This window comes from Hemicordylus capensis, chromosome 3 (assembly GCF_027244095.1).
Source record: "Hemicordylus capensis ecotype Gifberg chromosome 3, rHemCap1.1.pri, whole genome shotgun sequence".
Classification (NCBI taxonomy): Eukaryota; Metazoa; Chordata; class Lepidosauria; order Squamata; family Cordylidae; genus Hemicordylus; species Hemicordylus capensis.
Window position 1 is genome coordinate 301,884,751 of NC_069659.1, and position 20,599 is coordinate 301,905,349.

Below are 20,599 nucleotides of genomic sequence, written 5' to 3' on the forward strand. Positions count from 1 at the left end.
TGAAACCACACGGTGAGGTCATCAGGAGATTTGGTGCAGGGTGTTATCAGTATGCTGATGACATCCACATCTATTTCTCCTTATCATCACCATCAGGAAATGGCATTCATTCCCTAAATTTAATTATTTAACACATTTTTATACCGCCCAAAACATACATCTCTGGGCGGTTTACAACAAAATAAAAACAGAAAGTAAAACATTAGTTAAAACAAAAACAAAAAGTTTAACACACCACAACAATTTTAAAATTTTAAAACAGTATTTTAAAACAGCATTAAAACCATTAAAACATTATTAATTAAAAGCCTGGGTGAACAGATGCATCTTTAAAGACTTTTTTAAAGCTGTCAGAGATGAGGCTCTTATTTCACTAGGGAGCGCATTCCAAAGCTTTGGGGCAGCAGTGGAGAAGGCCCCATCCCTGAGTGGCCACCAGACGAGCTGGTGGCAAATGCAGACGGACTTCTCCAGATGATATCAGTGGGCGGTGGGGTTAATGGCAAAGGTAAATGGTGGTGGGATAAATGCCTGCCTATAGGGAGTAATGGGCTGGATGAGAGATAAATTGAAACTGAATCCAAGGAAGATAAAGGTGCTCACTGTAGGGGTTCAGAATTTGAGGGATGACATATCTTCCTGTGCTAGATGGGGTTACACTCCCCTAGAGTGGGAAGCAGCTTTGGAGTACTCTTGGATTCAGGCCTTACCCTGGTATCTCAGGTGGAGGCTATGGCCAGGAGCGCTTTCCAACAGCTTTAGCTGATTCAACAGCTGCATCCATTCCTTGAAGAGAATGACCTCAAAACAGTGGTGCATCAACTGGTAACCTCCAGCCTTGACAATTGCAAAGTGGCTGCCTTTGTACGTAGTTCGGAAACTTCAGTTAGCTAAAAATGTAGCAGTCAGATTGGTCTCTGGGGTATTCTGGAGAGACCATATCATGCCTGTACTAAAATAGTTGCACTGGCTGCCATTATGTTTCCAGGCAAAATACACAAAGTGCTGGTTATTACCCTTTAAAGCTCTGAACAGCTTAGTTCCGGGTTACCTTAGAGAGCACCTTCTTCTGTATAATCCCCAACACACTAAGATAATCTGAGGAGATCTGTCTCCAGTTACCACTGGTATATCTAGTGGCGACTCGGAATCAGCTTCTCTGTAGCTGCTCCTGGGCTGTGGAATGCACTCCTGGCAGAAATCCGTCGCTTGGGTTCATTGTCGGCCTTCGAGAGAGCCCTTAAAGCCTATTTGTTTGGTCTGACTTTCCAGGGTTTTAAAACTGTTTTAAAATGTTTTTAATTGTTTAGTGGTTTTAAACTGTTTTAAATTTGTTTTTGCATGGATTGTTTTTAAATTATCAATTCGCAGGCTTTGTTGTTGCTGTGCTGTGTTGTTGCTCAGAGCCTTTTGTATGGGGTAGTATACAAATGTAATAAATAATAATAATAATACAACACAAAGCATGGATGGTCAACTTGCACAATGGGTGCCACAAGCTGTACACCCAAGCCAGGTTTGTGGTACTCAGAACAGGTATGAGGGGGCCCCCAAGGGCCTGGCTATGACACAGTCAGATTGGTATTCCAGTCTTTCATCCTCCTGCTTTGCTACTGCCTGTTCTACAGCTCAATAAATTGTTTTGCCTCTCAGCAAAAAACTGGGGACTAGAGATGTCGCCAGACCTCTTAACTGCAAAGTTCAGAATACAAATTTGACTAGCTTGTAGGGAGAGATACAAATCCAATGTTATTTCCCTCAAAAAGCCTTATACAATTTGAAATGTAAGATAAGCTCCTACACAAGTTCTTAAATACAACTAATATTATGAGTCAATATGAGTAAAGGCACCATTTCCCTCTCCTTCTCCTCCCTAGGGTGTTTCCCAAAGATAGGTAGCTGTATTCTACTCAGTCAGACCATTGGTCCACCTAACTCAGTATTGTCTACTGTGACTGGCAGTAGTTCTCCAGGGTGTCCGAAATGGGTCTTTCCCAACTGCACCTGCAGATGCCAGGGGCTGAACCCAGGAACCCCTACATCAGGGCTGCTCAACTTCGGCTCTCCTGCAGATGTTGGCCTACAACTCCCATAATCCCTGGCTACTGGCCTGGGGGTTATAGGAGTTGTATTCCAAAAACAGCGGGGGGGGCGCTACGTTGAGCAGGTCTGCTCTGCATACAAAGCAGATATTCTACTACTGAGCTACAGCCCCATTTCCAAGATACTCATAATTGGTGACCCTTTTGTAAATAAAGATGAAGGTTGCTTACCCAACACTATTTGGTTGGAATTTGTGTATATGTAATTTAATTCATTAGAGTAGCACTCATACTTGGGGCTTGACTTGCAGCACACTTGTCAGAAAAGGTTGGCTATTACTGAGAGTAAAGAATTTATGAAAATGTGGAACTACATGAACATGTACTAATGCACTTTGTCTTCCTGTGACATAGCCAATGAACTAGGGACTATAAACCTATTATAAATTATTTAATTTGTAGACCACCCTGAGATTTTACATGGGGCATTATATAAATGTTTTAAATAACTTCAATTCTGCTAGCTTTAAGTTTTTAAGAATGCTCAATTCCCAATAACTAATGGCAAAGTTCTATGCTTATTTCCATTTTAAGGATGTGAACCAACCAGAAAGACCTTTTCATTCCATGTAGAAAGGTATTTGCTTCAAAAACATTTTAAATTTTATTATTTATTTATATAACCCATTTATATTTTAAATCACTATTTAAGCATTTCAGACAGAATACAGTTCACATATAGATTTTCAAGATTTACTACCAATGAAAACAGCCTTTTTGGGAGGTGTTAAGTTAAATTATAGCATATTTCTCCTTCCCATGCTATAATGTATATGTCTGTTACAGCGTTTTAGTGATGCTTTAAAACTGAAAGACACCACAGACATGCTCCCTATTTTAGCTTGCTTAAATCTGCAATTCAAGAACAGGCAATATTACATATTTATAGCTGAAACCGTGTAGTATGTTACAAAGCACATTCAGCTGTCTCCATTTTTAAAGCTGTAATGGGTTGAGTAAAACTGGACTTGAGAGAAAGTTACATCTTTGTGCCCCCAAAATAGATCACATATGTTTCTAAGGAACTGCTATAGTTATTTCTGTATGAACTGGGTGGCTGCTCCCCTTTTGGCTCAATTCTGAAGTGGCTCATTTATACAACGTTAGAGGAGTGATTTAAACCAGCAGTATAAATCAAGATTTAAATCACCAAATGGAAAACCTCAATTTAAAGTTCTGGTACTCACCCAAGTTTACATTCTACTTCAATTATAGTAATAAAAAACACATCAAAGTTAAATAGATCTCTAAAACTATATTTTATATATATTTGTCAACAAGGGCACACTAACTACATACATTTGAGCAATATTTCACTAATTCTGCATTGTACTAGACCACCAACCCACAAACAGGTTCCCCTGCCCTTAAGTGTTACATCAGTACAGTACCAACATTAATTGTGGCTAATGCGAACTGAATTTCCTTTTAACTAGAATTGGCTAGCAATATACAGCAGGTTTTAATCAACGGACATACTAGTATTCATATCACACTGAATACAACTTGATTTAAAGCAGGGTGGATTTGATTTAAATCAAACTGATTTAAATCACCATTTAAATCACAATTTAAATCACTAGCAGGGTGGATGAAAATAAAAAAAATCTGAATTAAAAAATTGATTTTTTTTATTTAAATCGGATTTTTGATTTAAATCGGATTTTTTTTTTATCCACCCTGCTAGTGATTTAAATCGTGATTTAAATCGTGATTTAAATCAGTTTGATTTAAATCAAATCCACCCTGATTTAAAGTAATGTACAAGTTGCATAATGTGGGAGTATAGAATTCTAAGAGAGAATTGCAGAGTTGCATAGCAGCATGCAATTCAATTCACATTTGGTAATTTAACTTTACTGGAATTCAGAACACTTGATCCGATACCTATAGCACTGATCTTCACTATTTTTCAAGCAGGGACCACTTTGGCACCAAAAAAATCCAACCTTCCATGCAAGAGCCATTTCCCACCATCCTGATCACCACACTATGCTTTTCTCAATGCTGGGAGGGCCCTTGAAGAGTGACTGAGCTCTCTCTTAAGAGCACTAGGAGAAAAGCACTGGGAAGGGCTATGCTTCTCAGCACTCCACGCATACCTTTTTCAAGAGGGCTCCGAAACCTCTCCCTAAAGGTGCCCCACAGCACTGGGCAAGGCACAGCAATGCAATGGGAATGGCTGTCTCTACACAGTGCCAGAATGATTGTCCAGAGTATTCAAGCTTTGGCTAAAGCGTCACATAAATAACACTGACCTAAAGCATATACGTTCTGCACTGCTGTGACAGCTCATACATAACTTGCTCTGAAGTAGCTATAACAGTATCCTAGGCAAGGCTGTCCACTATTTCATTTACAGTGACCACAACTGAGCTGATAAACAGCTGGCTAAACCTGAGCTGTCCCCATTCTTCACCAATACCATCCATACCAATTTTGAGGGCAAATGACCGCAGTGTAATATATTATGTTGTATCTGCCAATGAACAATATTGCTGTGCAGTGGCAATGCCCCATCATTTTATGCCAAAACAATAAGGCAGGTCTGTTAGCTACACTAGCATTATAAAACAGGTCACACTACTTGACTGACTCAAAGGTTCAGGCAATAAGATGGCCCTAAGTACACTTATTCAGAAATTTCATAGCAATTGGGATGGCTTGCTTCTGAAGACTGTGCAGGATTAAAATGATAGCACTGGGGTTGGATATTAAGGCTTGCTCTTTTCTGACCACAAGATGGCAGTTCCTACCTTAGAGGTCTCATGCTTCTTGCTGGTCTTGGGCCTAGTAGGAGGCCTGGCCCTTTTGGCGGAAGTAGGTTCCTCTGAGAGGGAACCTGCTAAGATATCCCTGGTCTGGGAAAGATCCAGAGGAAGAGAGAGAGAGAAAGGAGAACATACATTTTTATTTTTGCAGGAAAGGAATGAAAGATCAGAGATGAGTCTCTCCAATTTGAAGAGACAAAGGCAAACTCACTAAGAGATACAGAAGAAAAAGAACGAACAAGGAAAACACAGGAGCAGCAAGAAAGCCCTATAGCCAAGAGTAAGGCAGGAAAGAAACAGGGGGGGGGGATCCTGTGAGTAAGGAGGTGGGACTGCCTGGCAGCTCATTTGATCACCCAGCTTTTCTACCTGAAAATAGTCTTGTCTAAATGAAGCAAGTTGGGACTGCAACCCATTGTTATGACTTCCTACACTGTGAGAAAGAACTTCTGTTTCCACAAGGGAAGGTGCTCTCCAATTTTTACAATTCCCCCATTAGCTGCTACCATCTGCACACATACCAAGCCCAGGCTCCCCTTACCCTCATAAGCTGCTTGTGGGGAGCAGGAGGGCAGGAAGGAGTCAAGAAAGCCCCATTCTGCAAGTTGAAGTCTGCAGCTCCTCCAATCAAACCCACAGTATTATGTTGTTGTTTTAAACCCTGCCTATTCAGTATCCATTTCATATTTTCTTTAATACATGCATTTTAGAGCAGACTTTCCTTCTACAGGGGAAAAAAAAAGCTGTTATCTGTGGTAGAGATACCAGCTTACTTCCTATTCTAGGGAAACCTACTTTCATTTCCAAAAATAAATATGCTGAACACGAAGTACATAAGTTTATCTACAACCATTTCCATTCTGTGCAAGAAGATTATATAAAGTCAAACACACCAAGTTAAGTCTAATTAGAGAAGAACTTTTCAAAACATTTCTGTTCGAGTACATGCCTCAAGGAATTCAAACCCGTATTCTACAGATATAAATCTGAGACTAATGGTGCAGCACACCTTGCTTCAGCCACCTCCATGCAAGCAAGCAATTCTGCTGCCAAGCTCAACGGCTCCTTCCAGGAGACTAATGAAGCTACATGGGGTGGGGAAGCTGCTCTTCAGCTTTAAGTCTGCCTTAAATAAATTAAGGTTGGCTTGGAAAACTGCCAGCCCCATGCTAGACATCTGCACTATTGGGTCTGCCCTTCAAATGTTCAAGACCAACATTTGTAGTCTTGTGCTGGTGAAGAAGTCACCATATTGTGTCCAAAGTGCTAATTTATGGATGCTATAAGCATTGCCTGATTCTAACCAGCCGCAGCAACTCAGAATTAAAAGCAGCAATGAGGGCATTGGTTATAAACTTATATGCAGATGTTTTTTATTTATTTATTCAGTAATTATTTCCAGAGCAAGAGCAGCATACCGATTTCCAGGGCTGATCTGAGTTAAAAAAAATGTAAGTTGCTTCACAGAAAGACTGAGTTTTAATGATTTAAAAATACTAGTCAGGAAAATTCTATTTAATCATTTTCTATAAAAGTACATTATTTTTGTCTAATATGACCTTAATACATATGTAGAGATGGATGTAGGTTTCATTTGTAGAAGATAGGTGCAACACTTCGCATAGTGTGATTCATTTGGGCAACCAGGCCTTACATTTCACTGTTGCACTGTTTGCATTTTGCACACACACCTTTGTTACACACAGTACAGGAATTTCATTAAAATATTCCCAAATGGGGTCTCTCTTATGGCCTGCTAGCATGATAGATGTTTCCTTTCTACAATGGAGGATACTCTCAGAAAATGTTTCCTCAGGACTGCATGAATCTGTTCAGGTTTGGTTTCACTTTCTATTCCCCTCCCTTCCCCAAACCTGTGCATTTATATCCAAACTCCTCCTTCACCTCACTCAGATATACTTCATCCCCCCCAAATCCTCTATCCAATCACTGACCTTTGCACTTGCGGCAGGGCAAGCAAGGGTGGGAGTGTGTGAGTGAGTGAGTGAGAGAGAGAGAGAGAGAGAGAGTTGCACATACACCACCTGAAGAATAGGACTGATCAGGTCCATTATCTCTCAATCCCCATATATGGCTGTTAACATGTTCATAGAATATAAATAGAAGTTATGATTAATATTCATCATGATGTCTTTGACTTAGGTTCTTTATGATTTTTATAAAATCAGTTTTTAAAAATCCATTTTTTTATTTTTTAAACCCTGCCGATTTCAAAATATGTTCTAAATTCTATGTTCCTTTTTAAACATTTCCCCCTTTACAAAAGTTATTAAAAGCACAGCATTAGGTTATTTCTGCCTCTTTACATTTATTAATCTTGTTATGACACTAACAAGTGGATGTACAGGCAAGGCAGAAAAATCCTTCAGTGTACACTATGAACACCTCTGCACAGCTATTTGTTAGCTAAATTTATGAGAGATTAAGTTGCATTTGTATGTTACAATAAATCCAAGTCCACCTTGTGACATCTTAAAGACTAACAGGTTTATTGTGACATAAGGTTTCATGGACTACATCAGATTTGACAAAGTGGACTTTATATGCCACAACATATTTATTAGTATGCAAGGTGCCACAAGGCTCTGTTTCTTCTAGATACAGTCAACCTTACAACATTGGTATGGAACTGCTAAGTTTTCTGATCACTTAGTTATTTGTGTTTATGTCCCTAAAAGTAATTTACTATTACTACTAAGGACCTCCCACCATTATAATAATTCCAGTTTCCTAAAAATCAAAGAGATCTAGTTTCATGAGACTTGAAATCCAAGTCTGATTATCAAGGAACTTCATCTTGTGAAGAGGCCAGGAACAAATTCATAGCACTTCTAGAATTATGCCAAACTGAATTTTATTATTATTATTTTTAATCAGTGGTGGGGGGTTTTGAACTCTACTCTGCAGATTTTAGCTTTTCATCCTTTTTGGATCATGAATAACATCATAAGGATGACACCAAAATTTCTAAATAACTATACGAGTCAACAGATACTGTACAATATACTGAAAGATAAAGCAGTAGTTTGATCAGGACAGTTTAAATGAGAATCTACATTAAAAATGCCAACTATTTCAGTGTGTGAAAAATAGAAGGCCTTCCCCTCCCAAGCAAACATTTTATATTAGGAATCTAGACATATCAGAGAAGTGGGGCATTCTTGACATAGCTTCACAGAAGCAGGCGTAGCCCTATGTCTGCAAGCAATTAAAAAAACTCAAGAAGCCATATTTTACTGGACTATCTTGCACACTGGACTATCAGTGGGCATATAGGTTAAACTCCTTTTGAGCCAATTCTATAATGAAGACTAACTGATGTCTGCTTTCTCACACACATTTTGTAAATATGCAGTGAATATTTACAGAAACATTTTTAAAAGCCAGGATCCAAAGGGCAGCCTATTGGTCACTTCAGGGGTGAAGCTACAACTTAACACCTGAGGGGGGGGGATGTCCCTGAGCTCTTGAGAGGGGCCTCTGCTAGGTGAGCAGCAGCTTACTTTTTGCTCTTCCCATGTATTACATCCCGTCCGGTTAGATAAGCTCAGGTGGCCCTTCTGTCGGTCCCTGATTTCCGAGATGTTCGGGGCTCTAGGACCCATGAAAGGGCCTTTTCGTTTGCTGCCCTGCTCCTTTGGAACTCTCTCCCCCTACAGATCCGACTAGCACCTTCCTTACCAATCTTCAAATCGCTATTGAAGACTTTTCTTTTTCGCCAGGCCTTTGCCCTGTAGTTCATTTTTCTGTTAGTTACTTTAGTTCTTTAATAATTTTTAATTATTAATGTAATGTAATTTTTAATGTTACCTGTTTGCCTGTTGTTGTACACCGTCTTCGGAGTGGGCGGTATATTAAATGCCTCTAATAAAAGAAAGAAAGAAAAAGAAAGAAAGAAAGAAAGGAAGGTGGTGTGTGGTGTTGGGGTGGCACAGGTCCATTTTTACTTTTTGTCCCAGAGCTCACTACAAGACTGCTATGCCCCTGGCCTGCTGCCTTTTAACAGCTATCCACAGCTCCTGAAAAGCAGAATACAGGGAGCAACAGAAACATCCACACATAGTTAAATCCCAACTAATGTTACAAGGAACATAGGGGGGTGGGGGAAGAAAAATATCCAACATATTAGCACAGTGGTTCCTAACAGGGAGTAATAGTACCCCTAGATACAGTCAGCCTTACAACTTGCATCATTGGTATGGAACTGCTACGTTTTCTGATCACTTAGTCATTAGTGTTTATGTCCCTCTAGTACCCCTAGGGGAACTAGAAGATATTCCAAGAGATATTCAGAGCCCTCCAGCCTCTCCATGCTGCAAGTGCACTGGCCACTCCAGTCAATGGATTACGTTACTCCTAAGTGTCTTACTAAAATTAATAAGACAAGTTTACTTGTTCCATTAATTTCAATGGGAGTAGTCATGAATAACTTAGTCTGGATGTAGACCAGTTATTCAAGTAGTTTGTCTCATAACTAGTGCGTGTGTCTCATATCTCTATATGAGCTGAAGGTTTGCAATAGAAGAGAAACTTGTTTTTAAAATTTTGGGAACCCCTGCATTACCAAATAAGGACAGAACTTCACAAACACTTAAGGAAAACCCTGCTTTATGGTAGTGCATGGCTTCTAACCTGATATTCAAAGTTAGGAGTAAAACAGTTTTAAGCAAGGAATAAAAAAGGTAACGGTAAAGTGTGCCATCAAGTCGATTTTTACTCCTGGTGCTCACAGCACCCTGTCTTTTTTGGTAGAACACAGGAGCCTCCTCCCATACAGTATGAGATGATGCCTTTTAGCATCTTCCTATATTGCTGATGCCCGATATAGGTATTTCCCATTGTCTGGGAAACACACCAGCTGCGATTTGAACCAGCAACCTTAGCAATAGCACTTAGCACTTACATTTATATACCGCTCTATAGCCGGAGCTCTCTAAGCGGTTTACAATGATTTAGCATATTGCCCCCAACATTCTGGGTACTCATTTTACCGACCTCGGAAGGATGGAAGGCTGAGTCAACCTTGAGCCCCTGGTCAGGATCGAACTTGTAACCTTCTGGTTACAGGGCAGCAGTTTTACCACTGCGCCACCAGGGGCTCAAACCTTCTGCTTGTTAGGCAAGCATTTCCCCACTGTGCCACTTAAGGTGACTAAGCAAGGAGAAACCACAAAAAACCGGTTGAGGGAGGGGTTTTTTTCAGTCAACTGGAACCAAATCTCACACCAGGGGGTTGACAACCCTTGATAAACAAAATTATTCTGTGTGACACAATTGCCTCTCCCTTCTCATGCCCACTTAGCTTCTAGGCACCCCAAGGATCTTGGAGGGCCTAGAAGGCAAGTGGAAGGGAGAAGAGAGGTGGGCTGGAGAAGGCTTGGCAGGCCCTGTCTAGAGGACTGGGTTAGCCAGCCCAGATCCACTCCACCTCCCTCCTCTTTATCTGTGTGCCAAAATGTAAGCAAGCAATGCAGGAAAGAATGGTGGGCTGCTGCATGCATGACATGGAAAAAGAAAAGGCGGTTCTTTTGAGAGATTCCCACTGCTCCAACTATATCTGGAGAAACTCCAAATGAGCTATCTGAAAAGTAGGAAAAGATGAACAGGAGAGATAGTAGGCAGGGCCTAGGACATGAATTGAGGCTGGAAATGACATATTTCTTTGACCCAGCAGTTACTACTTGCTGCCATTCTATCATGGCTCAGACTCTTTATTGCGATGGCTGAGGTCATCACCATACAAAATGAACATCAAATTTTTACAAAATTTGTGGATGGAGAACTGGATTCTAGAGTATCCAAATTCACTGTAAACCATTTTATACATTTATCATATACAGGGTGTGTGTTTAAATTCCATTTATAAGTTTGTAACCACCTATTGAAACTCATAAACACCCACTGAGGGAAATAGTGTTCCATTGCAAGGAAAAAAGTTCATAATACTCTGCATGAAATGCATCTAAACTGGTTCCCAAACAACCAGGGAGTGAAAACAAAATAAAAATGATAAATCGACACCAGAACCAAACTTGTTAATGCTTCATTTCTGATCATGTAATCAACATTTCAGGATAATCCAATATGCTTTGTGCCCAAATACCAAACTACTGGTCCCAAGTTATGGTCTGAGGAAATTACTATAGCCACTTTGCTGAAGGCAAGCAGATCCAAGTCTCATCTGTGCCTGAATTAGTGACTGCTCCGAGTTCCATATTGGAAGAAAGGCGGGATATAAATGTAATTAAATAACTGAAAGTGTTACAATCCTTTGTGCAAACAGTAAGTCAACTAACGAGTCAGTCACTTTGTGCCATAAATCACATTGGGTTGAATCCTAACGCAGCATACTGCTGTTCCATTGTTGGAAGCTTCTTCTGGAAACGGAAGGCAAGTTGTACATGCTCAAAGACCCCTTGTTCTGTTCCCAGAAGGAGCTTCCGGCAACAGAGCTGCACTTTACTGAAGCTAGGATACAATCTATTGTCAATGGGATTCTACAAGGAACCCCCTATTATTACAGAAGTAAAACAAGAAGATTCGATTGACCTCTAGTACATTTAGAACAGGATGAGAAATCTTTTCATCACCACAGTAATTATGCCATATCAATCTTGTCCCAGTCTGGTTATAACCACTTGCCTCCGGTTGCCATTAACAACCTACAGCTGTATGATTTACTGACAGTGGGACTTCTATTTTCTCTTCTTCCCCCACCCCCAGCAACTTGTTTCTGCAGGCAGATGAGGATTCTACAGCACTTGAAGCATGGATAGTGTTTGCAATGATGGTTCGTCATCTTTTTTTAGTTTAGGATGAGGCAGGAAATCACCCAGGGTCATTTCCTGACTCCAGAATAACTTTTTTAAAATGGGAACCAGCAGTAGCCAGCTGTTGGGAGGATTCTCTGTACTTCCAGGTGCTGCCCACAGAGTTGCAGTAAAGGTGTTTTTTGTTTTAAATAAAATTTAAACAAAGATACTTTCACCCCAATATCACGGAGCAGAAAAATTTGGAAGGGAGTGCTTAACAAGGCTGTGCCATGCGTTCAACAGGAAAAATTACTTGCAACTCCACTTTGTGTCCACTTTCTTGCAACACCAGAGATCTCGGTTATCAGTCTCGCCCATCTCTGCAAGGTGCAATTTTTTTGCCTGGGAGAATCTCAGTAAGAAAATCAAAGAGAAGCAGCACCACTTCCTCAGCCTAACAGCCACAACTATCTTCACATGACTTAGAACTTTAAAACATGCTAATGCTAATGCTCTTAGATGTATTCATATACTTCAGGTTAAACACAACTGAGAGAGAAGCAAGACCCTCTTGTCATAACAGATCTACTTGGAAGGCACAAAATACAACTACAATAAGTACTATGAAATAATGCAAGAAGAATGTTAAGTACAATGATTAGGAAAATAGTTTTAATACAATTAATAGAAAAATTAGTTGAAATATAAAAGCCAATACAAACTCAATTTGAGTAATATACCATAAGGACAATAATGGACAATGAAGTGATATAAAGCAATGTGCCAATCCATATGTGATCCTAACTCTTGGGCAGCGCCAAAGAAAGAATGTTGGGTACTCATGTCCAGAAGAGTTCATTACATCCCAATAAAACACTGCTCAAATTGCTCCAAAAAACCCCCCCTGATTAATCCAAGAACTTTAATCCAACTTAAAGATAAGACTGTGAAGATGTCAATCTAAGATGCTTCCTCCTCCTCCTACAGAATTTGTAAACCATATTGCTCATTTCTCTTCCTATTTTGTGGATTAGTTCAGTCTTAACTAATTGCATTTCATTGCCTGTGTGTCATCTTGTATTTAATATTAGAAACACATTTTCAAGAACCCCAGATTAAGCAGCACCAAATATATGAACACACTTCATATAATGCTAAATATATGTAGTGCAATTACCATATATTCCAAAAATAAATCCAATGTGTACATATCTAATAAACATACTGTTTTTAGAGAATAGCTCGCGCCAATCTGTCAATTTTGTAACAGGATCCCCTTGAATAGATCAAATTAGTTAACTGGAGGAGAGGAGCAAGTATTCTACACAAAGAACCTTGTGAATCATTCCCAACCTCACTATTTACAATTGCAATACTCAGGCCTTTATAAAAATAGGAACAGGCCTACTCATCTGCTCTGTATTAAAATAGCCTAGCAACTAAGAAATGCTAGATTGATTTTCCCAGGAGAACTGAGAAATGTGTGTTTGGTAGAAGCCTGAGGAACCTGATCAAGAGAGCTTTAAACAAAATCCTGTGGGGGTTGTAGACAAAAGCCCAAAGCAAATAGAAAGGTAAGTACTAAAGATAGAGACCTGGGAACTACAGGAGAAAATGGGGGAGTTGTGGGCTTGCCTAGCAAACCCCACCACAAAACAGCAGCAGACACAATGGAGCACAGTATTTGTAGCATGTGATGTCAATGCACCAGCACACAGTTTGGGGAAAACAAGATGAACTTGAATTCCTAGTACAGGAAAGTAAATAAGACTTGACAATTACAACTAAGATTTGGTGGGATAACTCCCAAGATTGGAATGTAGCAACTGAAGGATAAAGCTTGTTCAAAAAGAAAAGATGTGAGAGAAAGATGGAAGTAGCATTATATGTCATGAAAATATACACCTGCACAAAAATCCAAGAGAATGGACATGGTAGTCCAGTGCAAAGCATCTGGCTAACAAAGGAGACAAAACCATCACAGCTGGAATATACTATAGGCCTCCATTCCAAGGAGAAGACATGGATGATGCTTTCCAGAGACAAATTACAGATGTTTAAAAGCAGCAAGAATTAGCAGTAATGACCAACTTCAACTACCCTCATCTTTCTTGGGAGACAAATCCCACTAGGGATCAAATCTCCAAAAAATCCTTGTGATGACTTCCTTTTTCAGGAAGAGGTAAATTCAACATGTACCTTGAATTTCTGGGGAACTGATCTTACTAAGCTCAGAGAAATACTAGGAATGATGATTCCATGCCTAGACAAACAAACAGGAAAAGGAGATGGTAGGAGTTCCTGAAAATGGGACAATATCTAAAGAAGCCAATGTTGCTGCACAAAAAAGCTTAGTGATGAGTTGAAAAAAAAGAACACATAAGAAATGGAAGGAAGGACATTTCACTAAGAACAATTACAGATTAATAGCCCAGACTTGTAGGGTCAGTGTGAAGAAAGCTAAAGCTCAGAACAAGCCAAAGTTGGCAAGGAATGCTAAGGGCAATAAAGATGACTTCTCCAGGTTTGAAGTAAGAGAAAGGAAGAAATGATAGGCCCGCTCCTCAGTAATGGTGAACTGTTAATAGGCAATGAAGAGAAGGCAGAATTGCTTAACTTCTATTTTGCTCCTGCTTTCTCTCATGAAAGGAACTGTATAACCTCACAAAAGCAATGTGAATGAGGAATCATAACAGCAGTCCAAAGTGACAAGGACTGGGTGAGGAAAACACCTATCAGTCTTAAATGAGTTTAAGCCTTCAGGACTGGAAGAACTTGCACTCTTGCAACCTCTGCCTAATAATCACTGAGAAATCCTAGAGAAAACACAGGAAAAGGGTAAGGTATACAAGATGGGAAACAAGCTAATGTCCTGATCTTCCAAAAAATGGAAGAGCCAAAAAACTGCAGACCAATCACTCTGACTTTGATTCCAAGGAAGATACAAGATCAGATTATAAAGCAGTCAGTCTATAAGCACCTTGATAAAAATGCACAGATGAGTAGAAATCAGCATGGATTTGCCAAGAATAAATCCTGACAGACTCCTCTCTATTATTGAAATAGTAAATTATAGGAATGTCGTGGATATAATTTATCTTGATTTCACTAAGTCATCTGACAAAATCTCTCATGATATTTTAATTAGCAAAATGATCAAATGTGGATTAGATGATGATACCATCAGGTACATTCACAACTGGTTGGAAAACTACACTCAGCAACTGATCATTAATGGTTCCTCATCAGACTGGAGGGAGATTTCACATTGAGTGTCACAGGACTCTATTCTGGACACAGTACCCTGACCTGCAGAAAGTTGTAGAGTGAATCCATATCAAATTTTCAAATGACACAAAACTGGGAGAGATAGCTAACACCTCAGAAGGCAGGAATAAAGTCAAATTACCTGATAATTTCAGCCCAGTTTTCCATTCTAACAAAGCACACTTAGACAAAAATAAAGATCAAATCCACAGGTACAGGATGGGAGATACCTGGCTTGGCACTAGGACATGCTCATGTACTACTAGAATTCCAAGATCTTGGAATTGCAGTCTTCACAAACAGAACATGAGCTACAGAGATGTAGCTGCAAATAAGACTAATGCAATTGAAGGAGCAGTTCCACTTTATTTCACACTATTAAGACATCTGGAGTAATGTGTTCAATTGTGGACACCACACTTCAAGCAGAATGTAGGCAAACTGGAAGAAGTTCAGAGGAGGACAATGAAGATGGTGGCAGGGGGGAGTGCCCTGTGTAGGTATGTTTAGCCTAAAGAAGAGAAAAGGAAGGGTATAACACAACACTCTGCAGATACTTGAAGGGCTGTCACATGAGAGGATAAAAGCTTCTTCTCTACTCCCCCAAAGAGCAGAACTAGATTTGCTTAAACTACAGGAGACTAGATTTTGGATGATTAGGAGCTTTTTTTTAGTGGTAAAAGTAGTTCAAAAATTAGGTTGTTATCTTACAGTGAGAAAGGTGGTGGACCTCCCCTACTGGAGATCTTTAAACAGAGACCAGGCACCCATCTGTTCGGAAGGCTCTAGCTCTGGATTCCCTGCACTTTACACGAAGCTGAACTAAACGGCCTACAAAAGCCCTTCCACTCTACGATTCTATTGTCTATGCAGTTACACTTAGCAACCTGGGCTTCTTTGTGCGTAGCTTTGCAAGAGAAAAGCAAATAAGCTTTCATTTTTGCAGGACCAAGAAACTGGCTTAATTAATCTGACAAACGTCTGTTTGCTGTTCCCAGTTTTAAAGACGCGCTCGCTCGCTCACTCACAAAGGAATCGGAGCGTTTCCGGATTCAAGGAGATCCCTCCCTTCCTAAATACTGACAGCCGGGCTTGAGAGCTCGAGGACGAAAGTTTCGTGGAGCCCCCTGACGAGGACCACCACGCTCGTCCCCAAGCCGAGCGCTCCAAGGCGCCCGTTCTTCCCAGAACAAGCTCGCCCTTTGAACCCCGCGTTAGTTAATCCAGAATTAAGCCTCCCGCTCCTAGCCGTAAGCACCCAGGTGGATTTGACCCGCAGGCATTTGACGCTCTTGACCCCCAGGCAGAGGAGGAAGAAGCAGAGGGAGGGGAGCTGGCAAGGAGAAGTCCCCGCTCCCCCGCCCGGCCACCGCTTAAGCCCAACAGGGCGCGCCAGGGGGCGAGTGATCCGCGCTCAGGCCTCCCGAGGACACACCCGGAGGGCCAAACCCCCAGGCCCCTTTCCCAGCCAGCTGCCCCCCTCCCCACCAGCGGGCGGAGGCGCGCCCTCGTTTAAAGGCCAGAAGCTCGGCGTGTCCTGCCGAAAGGCCGCCCCACTGGCCACCAACCCCTCGCCGAGTCTGGTAAGCCGCGGCCCGCAAGGCCCCGGCAGCCCAAGGTGTCTTCGGTACCTTCCTCCGCTGCGAGGAGACGGCGGCGGCTGCCTCCTCGTCGTCGTCGTGGTCGGGCGGCGACGGCTGGCTCCCGGTCGAGGCCTTGGCCGGCGCTCTTCTGCCCGGGCTGGATCGGCTCGGCGTCGGCCTTGCTGGCCCCTCCCCCGCCCCGCGGTCCTGGCTGCGCAGCGGCCCCTCCGCTTCCTCTCCCTTCCCTCCGCTTCGCCTCTCTCTTCTCCTCTTCCCTTCCCAGCCCGGCGGCGGATACTAGAGGCCGACGAGCGGCGACAGAGAAAGAGGAGGAAACCTACGCCCAACGCTGCAGCCGTCTCTCTGCTGCCCCCTGCGGCTGGGCGGGATGAGCGCATCCGTCTCAGCCTCGAGAAAGGGCTGCCTCTGAGCATGGGCAGAAGCTAGCGGGCGTTTCCTTCGCTAGTCTCCATCTGTTGCTTGGATTAAGAGAGCGAGGGCTGTCTCTACTCCGCGGCAAATTGGGTGGGATCCAGAAAGGTTTCAGTCCTGTTGAACTGCAGTTACTTATTTGAACCGTTTGATATTTCTACCTTCACTTAAAAGCTTCCCGGGCCTCTTACATTATATAATGAATGAAAGGAGTGAAAGCACAATCATTACACAGAAGAAGAAGGGTGGGGGGATCATGTTTAAATGGATAAGAGAATCGGAAGAGCCTTTCATAAGAGCAGCAGTGAAAGAGATTAAAAGACCTAGGGAAGGGGACAGGCCTTTACTCGGTTCCAAATGACATGACGTGGTTGAGAATATGGTGACTCTAAAGCCCTATTCAGACATTACATTAAACAGACAGATGTCTGTATGAAGACTGCAACGGATATTTACATGTTTCTGTTTAAATGGCCATTTTTAGGAGTCCTCAAAAGCAGGGAGCTGATAGGAAGTGTACTATTTCCTTCCTATCCAACAAACTGCACACATTGAATACAAAGTATGAATAAGTACATGTCTACAGATTGGAACATGTGTACATAGATTTTACATTATTGGATATAATGTGTGAACGGGGTGTGTGTGTGTGTGTGTGTGTGTGTGTGTGTGGAGAGAGAGAGAGAGAGAGGTTTGTTGTTTAGGTTTTGTGTGTTTATCTGTTTAACAACTCTTTTTTTCATATGCTTCTAATTTTTTTTAATTATTATTATTTAGTCACAGGCAAGCATCTCTTGTGGGGAGAGTTCTACAACTGGGAAGCTACAACAAAGAAAGCTCCTTCCCTGGTTACCACCCATATCTTTTTCAAGGGCAGAGAGAATGGGACCCTCATTGCTGTCATAATCGAGTCCATCCACCTTGCTACTGGTCATCCTCTTTTCTTTCCTTCAACTTTTCCCAGTATTATGGACTTCTCAAGGGAGCTGGGTTTTCACATAATGTGTCCGAAGTCTGATAGTTTGAGCCTGGTTATTTGTGCCTCGAGTGGAAATTCTTGATTGATTTGTTCTATGATCCATTTGTTTGTTTTCCTGGCTGTCCATGGTATCCCCAAGAGTCTCCTCCAGTACCAAGTTCAAAAGTGTCGATACTTTTTTAGGGACCAGTCTCAACCCTGCTTCTTATAAAGTAATAATCAAGAGTGCCTCTTAACATGTGCAGATAACCTTTCCCTTTCTATGTTCAGCCTGAGGCTATGCAGAAGTAAGTTCCACTGTGTTCAGTGTGTCTTGCACCCAGAAAAGTGTGGATAGGATGAAGCTGTAGCTCAGTGGTGGGAGAGCTTCTGCTTTGCATGTGTAAGGGCCAGGTTCAGTCCCTCCAGGTAGGGCTGGGAAAGGCTCCTGCCTGAAACCCTGGAGAACCATTGCCAGTCAGTTTAGACAATATTGAGCTAGGTAGACCAGTGGTCTGACAGCTTCCTACGTAGCCCACATTCCCTGCCAATAGTACACCTGCACTCATTTTCTGTCCACGTGTAGCTAAATAGGCATTGCAGATTTTGTTTTGCTTCAGAAACCTACAAATCCTATTTAAGGTGTCATGCTATGCACACTTACTTGGCAGTAAGCCACCATGTTATGCTATAGGACTTACTTCTGAGTAAATATGCAGTAGCTGAGTAAATATTACCAGCTGTAAATCCCGCTGGTTTCAACATGAAGTTTAAGCTACCTGTTTTACTCTCCACTCCCCAAAACTGGGACTAAACACACTTAACTTTGTCAGGATTATGCCCATAGGTTTTGCTGAACCCTCTGCTCAGAGACAAGGCAGCTGGACAGTTCACTTTCTGTGCAAAATATAATAAAATTAACGTTTTAGCCCTCCAGCAGGGCATTACTAAACAGGTGTGTTTCAGCTTCCTGGGACCCCGCCTGTTGTTTCTAATCTAACAATTTGCTCACTGTATTTTTGAGATCCTACTAAATGCTTTCAAAGCCCATGCTGAGGGTGTGTTTGTATGTGCATGATTTAAAACTACGGTCGTTTGTACAGTAATTACATTGAAAGTTTCAAGTTTAAACAGATAATTTACTTGGAATTGAATGTGAAACAGCATGCATTAGAGTCAAGATGAAACCTTGACTCATCATTGTTTGTTCCAATAGCAAACTCAGGCAGTCAAGTGCCTATCGGTTTGGGAGCAAAACAGGGCCACCCCAAAATGGCAGTGGTTTATACATAATCCAGGGAACCTCTAGTATGCTGTTCAGAAGTGTGTGTGTGTGTGTGTGTATATGGGTGTTTTTTAAAAAAACCCAAACCCAAATGGCCCTGTTTGCTTTCAACCCAAGGTGTCAGTTGGTTAAAAGGGGGGGGGGATGGAGGATGGAAAGAAGGATTTGGCTTACTCCAACCCCTAACTAATCCCCTACCAACTGAGCAAAGAGGCATCTTTTGATTCTCTTATATTCGGTAGGGGGAGAGCAACTGGCCCTATTTAACCACAGCCTAGCATCTCTTTAGGGGCTGTTGCTGATGTCTGCCTTATGCTTCTTTTTAAATTGTGAGCTCTTTGGGGGCAGTGAACTCTCTTATTATTTATTTTTCTATGTCAACCGCTTTGAGCACTTCTGTTGAAAGGCAGTATATAAATAGTAGTTGTAATAGTTGATATAGCAAGCACCTGGGAGGAGGGGACTCGAGTGGAGGAAAGAGTGCTGTGTAGCTAAAGAACACTCCTCCCTGCACTTTACATGGATGTTTCAGGAGGAAGGGAAGAGAAGGAACAGGGCGGCGGGAGAGCGGGGGCAGGGCACATTTCCCCTTTCCCACTTCCTAGAACCAACCACACATCCTTCCAATGTTGTAGCAGTAGTAGTATATATAGCAGTAAAACAGGAACATAGGAAGCTGCCATATACTGAGACCATTGGTACATCTAACTCAGTATTAGGAACACAGGAAACTGCCATATACTGAGTCAGACCATTGGTCTATTTAGCTCAGTATTGTCTTCACAGACTGGCAGCGGCTTCTCCAAGGTTGCAGGCAGGAATCTCTCTCAGCTCTATCTTGGAGAAGCCAGGGAGGGAACTTGAAACCTTCTGCTCTTCCAAGAGCTGCTTCATCCCCTGAGAGGAATATCTTGCACTGCTCACACATCAAGTCTCCCATTCAGATGCAACCAGGGCAGACCCTGCTTAGCTATGGGGACAAGTCATGCTTGCTGCCACAAGACCAGCTCTCCTCTCCATGACCAGCTCTCCTCTCCTACACAGTACTGTCTACACAATACTGGCAGTGGCTTCTCCAGGGTTGCAGGCAGGAGTCGCTCTCAGCCATATCTTGGAGATGCCAAGGAGGGAACTTGGAACCTTCTGCACACCAGCATTCAGGTGCTCTTCCCAGAGCAGCGGCCACATCTTACCATGCTAACACATGTGGTCTCCTATTCAAATGCAAGCAGGGCAGACTCTGCTTAGCAAAGGAGACAAGTCATGCTTGCTACCACAAGACTAGCTCTCCAAACCCAGCCCAAATAGTTGAGTTTGGGGCTGGTAGTCAGTACCTGCACTGCTCTATCTCTATATAGCACAGCAGGAGAAGGCCTCAAGATAAAGGGAAAGGGTGGTGGGGGGGGGAGTACCCACTCCTCCAACTGC

General features: G+C 42.0%; 1 protein-coding gene across 3 annotated transcripts in view; it reads right to left on the reverse strand.

Annotated features, from left to right (window-relative positions):
- Positions 1 to 16,825, reverse strand: part of CAB39 (calcium binding protein 39) — a 68,871-nt gene extending 52,046 nt beyond the window's left edge. Inside the window, exons 1-3 of one of the 3 annotated variants that reach the window (XM_053309644.1) lie at positions 16,545 to 16,825; positions 8,705 to 8,758; positions 4,859 to 4,963 (exon numbers count right to left, since the gene is read on the reverse strand). The gene's annotated coding sequence lies outside the window, so the exon portion shown is untranslated. The remainder of the gene's footprint in view (positions 1 to 4,858; positions 4,964 to 8,704; positions 8,759 to 16,544) is intronic. The other 2 variants (XM_053309645.1, XM_053309643.1) reach the window with 2 other exon arrangements.
- Between the last annotated feature and the right edge of the window lie 3,774 nt (positions 16,826 to 20,599).